Raw genomic sequence first — 8,841 nt, forward strand, 5'->3', positions numbered from 1 at the left:
ATCCAGAAAAACGCATGTCAAAAATGTTATAAATTGATTTGCATTTTAATGAGGAAATAAGTATTTGACCCCCTCTCAATCAGAAAGATTTCTGGCTCCCAGGTGTCTTTTATACAGGTAACGAGCTGAGATTAGGAGCACACTCTTAAAGGGAGTGCTCCTAATCTCAGCTTGTTACCTGTATAAAAGACACCTGTCCACAGAAGCAATCAATCAATCAGATTCCAAACTCTCCACCATGGCCAAGACCAAAGAGCTCTCCAAGGATGTCAGGGACAAGATTGTTGACCTACACAAGGCTGGAATGGGATACAAGACCATCGCCAAGCAGCTTGGTGAGAAGGTGACAACAGTTGGTGCGATTATTCGCAAATGGAAGAAACACAAAATAACTGTCAATCTCCCTCGGCCTGGGGCTCCATGCAATATCTCACCTCGTGGAGTTGCAATGATCATGAGAACGGTGAGGAATCAGCCCAGAACTACACGGGAGGATCTTATCAATGATCTCAAGGCAGCTGGGACCATAGTCACCAAGAAAACAATTGGTAACACACTACGCCGTGAAGGACTGAAATCCGGCAGCGCTCGCAAGGACCACCTGCTCAAGAAAGCACATATACAGGGCCGTCTGAAGTTTACCAATGAACATCTGAATGATTCAGAGGAGAACTGGGTGAAAGTGTTGTGGTCAGATGAGACCAAAATCGAGCTCTTTGGCATCAACTCAACTCACCGTGTTTGGAGGAGGAGGAATGTTGCCTATGACCCCAAGAACACCATTCCCACCGTCAAACATGGAGGTGGAAACATTATGCTTTGGGGGTGATTTTCTGCTAAGGGTACAGGACAACTTCACCGCATCAAAGGGACGATGGACGGGGCCATGTACCGTCAAAACTTGGGTGAGAACCTCCTTTCCTCAGCCAGGGCATTGAAAATGGGTCGTGGATGGGTATTCCAGCATGACAATGACCCAAAACACCTTAATCCCATAGAAAATCTGTGGAGGGAGCTGAAGGTTTGAGTTGCCAAACGTCAGGCTCGAAACCTCAATGACTTGGAGAAGATCTGCAAAGAGGAGTGGAACAAAATCCCTCCTGAGATGTGTGCAAACCTGGTGGCCAACTACAAGAAACGTCTGACCTCTGTGATTGCCAAAAAGGGTTTTGCCACCAAGTACTAAGTCATGTTTTGCAGAGGGGTCAAAAACGTATTTCCCTCATTAAAATGAAAATTAATTTATAACATTTTTGACATGCGTTTTTCTGGATTTTTTTGTTGTTATTCTGTCTCTCACTGTTCAAATAAACCTACCATTAAAATTATAGACTGATCATGTCTTTGTCAGTGGGCAAACGTACAAAATCAGCAGGGGATCAAATACTTTTTTCCCTCACTGTAGTAAGAGCAGTCCACAGACTTAACTCACACTACCATGCCTAAATATCCTAGAACACAATGCATACACTAACCTATCTAACCTACACATAGTGTACATACTGCATGCCATAATGAAAATATTGAATTATGAATCAAACAGAATGTGATATCAATGTGATATTAATTAATATCATATGTAGTAAAGAAGACCACCATATCGGCGTTCAGGAAAGCCTATAGCACTAAAATTTACCAAACACAAAACATCAAGCCCACATGAAACATACATACCATCAATACCCCAATACCACAACAAGGGGTCCATGACAACCAAAAGGTATTATTAGCACGCACTCCAGCTCTATCCCCCAGGCCCATGCCTAGCCAGTGCACAGAGAGAGAATGTGTGAGCGTATGACAGTGGATCAATAGATGTGTTTGTGGTGATTCCCAGAGGGCCAGAGCACTGCATGAAAACCACAGCTGATAGTTCGAGGTCCTCTTAGAACACTCCCCATGCGTTTACCCCAAAGCCAAGGTTAAATCCACCACAAAGAGAAGAGAGGAGAGGAGAAACCTCACCAAGTCAGTCTCCAGGCACCTCGCTGTGTGTGTGTGTGTGTTTGTGTGAGATATAATTTTTCCTTTATGATAACTTGAGCTAATCCTGCAAATGCACAGCACAAGGACTGAGTATGGAAATACAACAGAAAATGGAATGTTTAAATTGATTAATCCAGGATTCACAATTTCTAAAATGCTGCTAATAGTCCCCAGCAATGTGCAGACAGTATAATGATCATAGACAGGCCATTCCACCAGGAGTAAAGTAATGTTAGTAAATAAAGACAACCAGTTATTTGGCCCAACAGTAATTATAAGCCAGAGCCTCGTTAACCTTGGTGATTTATCTGCACTTAATTCCCTTCTAAAGACCTTGTTATTGCATTTATTAACATTTAATATCTCCACAGAGGAATCTCTTTAACTCCAGGGCCACAGTGCTGACAAATTAAGCATGTATAGCATATTTGTACTTTATCATAATTATTTTGTCCTTTTTAGGATATGAAATAAAAAATAAACAGGTCCAGTTTAGATGAAACCCCCTGAAATATTTCATATTTAGATACATCTCATTCTACTACTCTTTAGTCAACAAATACAGTAATAGATTAAAGCCAATAACATTTAACTCATCTGATCAAGCAAGCTAACTAGCTACAGGAAAACATACTGCCTATATGCCACTCCTGATCTGGATTTGATACATATGGCTTGATTGAGAACATAGTTAATCAACCTAGCCTCAATGTGTGTGCATACCTTCACTTGTGGCCCCAGCCTGTACCAAACAGAGTGGAGCTCTGACAGGCCGTCATCTCCACACTGGCTGATGGAATACTAATTAGCATGGGATGGATTGAATTATTCATGCATCTTAATTAGGGAGATATTTCCCATCAGGGTTCTCATGGTGACAGAGGAGTTTGTCTCCCCTCTACCCCATCCAAACACACACACACACACACACACACACAGGCATGCACGCACACACACACACACACGCGCGCGCGCATGAACGCACACACACACCTCCCATCTTGACTCTGACCATGTTGCAATATTAGGAGAGCTGTGTGAAAACTGGCATGAAGACGTGACACATGATTATGTGACAAGGCTTATTCTGCACATACATACATCACTCTCATACAGGAAGAAAAACACCCCTAACCATTACACTGCTATGAAGTTGTGTCACGGAGTACATTTTAAAAACCTGACTTTCCATATCTAATTATAATAAATTAATAATACATGAATACAACAAGCTCATCCAGAGGGTCATATGAAACATATGCAAGTCCTGCTCCACTAATATCAGGTTCAATAGCCCCCTAATTTGCAAACCTGCAGTATAACTACATGCCACAGGTGTTGCAGCCGTGAAGAAAGGCTGTGCAGTAGGTAGTAGTGCATGACATATCTCTGCTTCTACATTCTCCTCTGTTAGACCAAGGTAGTCTACTCACTATCCAGCACAGCAGTATCCATCGGCTCACACTTAGCTGGGAAATTAGGCACTTAATGTACCATATTTGTTTAAATAATTGGAAAGGAATTAATAACCTAAAATGCAATAATGTGCAGACAGAGCTATTCTACAGCCCATTCAGCAGAAATGTAGTAGGTGTCATAGTGACTAGGTTTTATAGTGTCAGCAGCTGTTGATTGCTGCAATATCTATGTACTACAGTAGCGGCATTATAGGATGACACATCAAAAGGGAGAGAGTAAGGAATCCAGCATGCATTCAAAAATGATGTTTGAGTAGGGCATGTTATATGACAAAATCCGGCAGAGAGTTAATTGGCTGAGCGAGCGGCGCCCGGGCGAATGTGTGTGGCGGCACTGCGGCATGGGCTGCTGTAACACACATGGAGGATGACGGAAAAAAAGGAGCCCTAGGATTAGGCCGACATTAATTGCTGCCTCTAATTACACTGTTTAGAGATCGTTTTTATAAATATTTTATGAAATTTCATCTGCAGCGCTGAGGAGTGGGGCGAGAGGGGAGGAGAGGGAAAGGAGGGAGGAGAGGGGAGGAGAGGGAGGGAGGGAGGAGAGGAGAGGAGACGAGAGGAGAGGAGAGGAGAGGAGAGGAGAGGAGAGGAGAGGAGAGGAGAGGAGAGGAGAGGAGAGGAGAGGAGAGGAGAGGAGAGGAGAGGAGAGGGAGGAGAGGGGAGGAGAGGGGAGGGGAGGGAGGGAGGAGAGGGGAGGAGAGGGGGAGGGAGGGAAGAGAGGGAGGAGAGGGGAGGGGAGGGAGGGAGGGAGGAGAGGGGAGGAGAGGGAGAGGAGAGGGAGGGAGGGAGGGAGGGAGGGAGGGAGGGAGGGAGGGAGGGAGGAGAGGGGAGGGAGGGAGGGAGGGAGGAGAGGGAGGAGAGGGGGGAGGGAGGGAGGAGAGGGAGGAGAGGGGAGGGAGGGAGGAGGGAGGAGAGGGGAGGAGAGGGGAGGGAGGAGGGAGGGAGGAGAGGGAGGGAGGGAGGGAGGGAGGGAGGGAGGGAGGAGGAGAGGGAGAGGAGAGGAGAGGAGAGGAGAGGAGAGGAGAGGAGAGGAGAGGGAGAGGAGAGGAGAGGAGAGGAGAGGGAGAGGAGAGGAGAGGAGAGAGAGGAGAGGAGAGGAGAGGAGAGGGAGGGGAGGAGGGAGGAGAGGAGAGGGAGGGGAGGGAGGGAGGAGAGGGGGGAGGAGAGGGAGGAGAGGGAGGGGGAGGGAGGGGGAGGAGAGGAGAGGGGAGGGGAGGGAGGGAGGGAGGAGAGGGGGTTGATGCTCACACATACTTCACCCCCACAGAATGCTCCAGCAGCTGCAGCACGAGGCTTGTCGGTGTCATTATGTGCTGAACAGTCTTACATGGAGGGTGCAGCCCAGCAGCTCTTCCCTAAAGGATGGGTCAAGGACAATGAATCCAGGTGGGATGACAGGTGGGAGTCAAACTCACCAAACAACTTACCTGCTCTACCAAGGAGGCAAATTGACAGCTGTTTCACTGCTTGAGTAGAGGGGTTTGAATTATGTAATATTTTGATTCTCTGTTGTGCTGTTGGGAATGACTCATAAAAGTCTGAGATAATGGCAACACATGTCATTCCTTTCCAGGGAATAGGCCTAAAGACAAATGATGGGTTTTCTTTCATACTCTGTTGTGTACTCTAAAGGTCTATTCACGCTGACAATGTGCCCATGGCGTATCATTCAAGGACAATTTGTAAGTCACAGTAGAGGGAAAAAAATTATTTGGGAACACCAACTACAGCATAACCTATCAAGTTTTTCCATCATATGTCACTAAAGGCCCCCTTTGCACAGCAACACAGACTGAGAATATGACAGTAAAAAAACAACTACGGAATTTAAAAAACGTAACTGAGGAGTTTTATTGTAAATAACCATGCCTGTCATTCTTCATCTATAGGATATTAGTTTGGATTGGTCAGATAATGTTTCCAATACTCCAAACACAGATCATAATAGATATACTATATGTACAAAAGTATGTGGACACCCCTTCAAATGAGTGGATTCAGCTATTTCAGCCACACCCGTTGCTGACAGGTGTATAAAATCGAGCACACAGCCATAGACAAACATTGGAAGTATAATGGCATTGTTGAAGAGCTCAGTTACTTTTAAGGTGGCACTGTCATAGGCTGCCACCTTTCCAACAAGTCAGTTGGTCAAATTTCTGCCCTGCTAGAGCTGCCCTGGTTAACCGTAAGTGCTGTTATTGTGAAGTGGAAACGTCTTGGAGCAACAACGGCTCAGCCGCGAAGTAGTAAGCCACGCAAGCTCACAGAATGGGACAGCCGAGTGCTGAAGCGCGTAGCGCGTAAAAATCATCTGTCCTCAGTTGCAACACTCACTACTGAGTTCCTGTCTGCCTCTGGAAGCAACTTCAGCACAATAACTGTTCGTCGGGAGCTTCATGAAATGGGTTTCCATGGCCAAGCAGCCGCACACAAGCCTAAGATCACCATGCGCAATGCCAAGCTTCGGCTGGAGTGGTGTAAAGCTCGCCGCCAATGGACTCTGGAGCAGTGGAAATGCATTCTCTGGAGTGATGAATCACGCTTTACCATCTGGCAGTCCGACGGACGAATCTGGGTTTGACGAATGCCAGGAGAATGCTACCTGCATGAATGCATAGTGCCGACTGTAAAGGTTGGTGGAGGAGGAATAATGGTCTGGGGCTGTTTTTCATGGTTTGGGCTAGGCCCCTTAGTTCCAGTGAAGGGAAATCTTAAAGCTACAGCATACAATGACATTCTAGACGATTCTGTGCTTCCAACTTTGTGGCAACAGTAGGGGGGAGGGCCCTTTCCTGTTTCAGCGTGAAAATGCCCCCATACACAAAGCGAGGTCCATACAGAAATGATTTGTCGAGATCGGTGTGGAAGAACTTGACTGGCCTGCACAGAGCCCTGACCTCAACCCCATCAGTGCCCAACCTCAGTAATGGTCTTGTGGCTGAGTGGAAGCAAGCCCCACAGCAATGTTCCAACATCTAGTGGAAAGCCTTCCCAGAAGAGTAGAGGCTGTTATGGCAGCAAAGGGGGGACCAACTCTATTTTAATGCCCATGATTTTGGAATGAGGTGTTCGACGAGCAGGTGTCCACATATTTTTGGTCATGTTGTGTATGAATTCGATGCAATATAAACTTCCTATAAATGTCTGCAGGTTCAGGTTGTACCCTTGATTTGGTGTGAAATACTAATCCTTATTGATCCAGATAGAGACATGGACAGGGGATATGAGATAAATATACATACCTTATTAAAAGACATAGCCCTGCAGGCCAGGAGGATGGTATGTTCTAATCACAGTCAGGTAACTGTAGTCTCCAGTGAGGGGCTGGGTGGAAGGGGAGGAAGTGTGTTTGTGTGTGTGTGTGGTGTGTGTGGTGTGTGTGTGTGTGTGTGTGTGTGTGTGTGTGTGTGTGTGTGTGTGTGTGTGTGTGTATATGTGTGTGTGTGTGTGGGTTTGTGTGTGTGTGTGTGTGTGTGTGTGTGATGTATATGTGTTGGGAGCTAGGAGTTTGTTTTCCCTGACCTTGTGTCAGCGCTGTGTCTCAATAACATGGTGAGGATGGATACACACTGAGTACATGTCAGCTGATGTGGTTGTGGCACATGGTCCTGTGTCACGCCCTGACTCAGGGGACTGGTATTTGTTGAGTCAGGGTGTGTATTTTCTGTGTTGTGTTTGCTATGTTGATTTTCTATGTTTAGATCTAGAATGTGTAGATCTATGTTGGCCGGGGTGGTTCTCAATCAGAGGCAGCTGTAGCTCGTTGTCTCTGATTGGGGACCATACTTAGGTAGCCTATTGGCACTAGTGGGTTGTGGGATCTTGTTCCGTGTAAGGTATGTTGTTTGTATGCTACCTTGGACTTCACGTTTCGTTTGTTGTTTTGTTGTGTGTTTAGTCGTTAATAAACATGATTGCATATCACGCTGCGCCTTGGTCCTTCTCGTCCGTAAACGATCGTGACATCCTGACCTTCCCACAGAACCAGGCTCATTAAAGAGAAAACTCACAGTGAATCCAGTCCACATGAAAAGCCGACATGGCCCTCAGACATCGCTCGTCAACTTGAAACGATTGCGGGGAGATTATTTTTTTATAAGATGGTCTTTCATAAACTTCAGTTTGAACTCCATTAGCTTGCATAATTTAAGGTTAATGCAGAAACAACTCTGTATGAATATTACACATCATCTTCCCCAGCCCTTTCTGCTGGGCCCCCCTTCATTAAAAAGGCATCAGGCGCCACTTTTTAATGATTTGTGAAATCAGATTTTTTTTTTGCTCATTTTAACATAATATCTCACACATTTCCTTTCAAAGAGAAGTTCATTCTCATCTACAGACAGTCAAACGGTATGTAACAGATCACCCACAACTATTCCACCCCCTCTAAACCAGCTAGTTAATATTCAGGACCTACCACAGTAATATCAGAGAGATTAACTTGATAATATTAGGCTTATAACTTATTGATTTCAACAGTGGAGGAGCCCTCTGATCCATTCATAAGAACTACAGAATGGCCCCATGTGAAGCTGACATAATGGTAGGAACTTAGCTGGTGGAGAATCCCACTGAGCTTATACTGTATTTTCCCACCATAGAGAATAAACGATTCCAAATCCTCTATTCCTACATTTTACAGTGGGGGAAAAAAGTATTTGATCCCCTGCTGATTTTGTACGTTAGCCCACTGACAAAGAAATGATCAGTCTATAATTTTAATGGTAGGTTTATTTGAACAGTGAGAGACAGAATAACAACAACAAAATCCAGAAAAACGCATGTCAAAAATGTTATAAATTGATTTGCATTTTATTGAGGGAAATAAGTATTTGACCCCCTCTCAATCAGAAAGATTTCTGGCTCCCAGGTGTCTTTTATACAGGTAACGAGCTGAGATTAGGAGCACACTCTTAAAGGGAGTGCTCCTAATCCCAGCTTGTTACCTGTATAAAAGACACCTGTCCACAGAAGCAATCAATCAATCAGATTCCAAACTCTCCACCATGGCCAAGACCAAAGAGCTCTCCAAGGATGTCAGGGACAAGATTGTAGACCTACACAAGGCTGGAATGGGCTACAAGACCATCGCCAAGCAGCTTGGTGAGAAGGTGACAACAGTTGGTGCGATTATTCGCAAATGGAAGAAACACAAAATAACTGTCAATCTCCCTCGGCCTGGGGCTCCATGCAAGATCTCACTTCGTGGAGTTGCAATGATCATGAGAATGGTGAGGAATCAGCCCAGAACTACACGGGAGGATCTTGTCAATGATCTCAAGGCAGCTGGGACCATAGTCACCAAGAAAACAATTGGTAACACACTACGCCGTGAAGGACTGAAATCCTGCAGCGCCCGCAAGGA

This window comes from Coregonus clupeaformis, chromosome 10 (genome assembly GCF_020615455.1).
Source record: "Coregonus clupeaformis isolate EN_2021a chromosome 10, ASM2061545v1, whole genome shotgun sequence".
In the NCBI taxonomy this organism is placed as follows: Eukaryota; Metazoa; Chordata; class Actinopteri; order Salmoniformes; family Salmonidae; genus Coregonus; species Coregonus clupeaformis.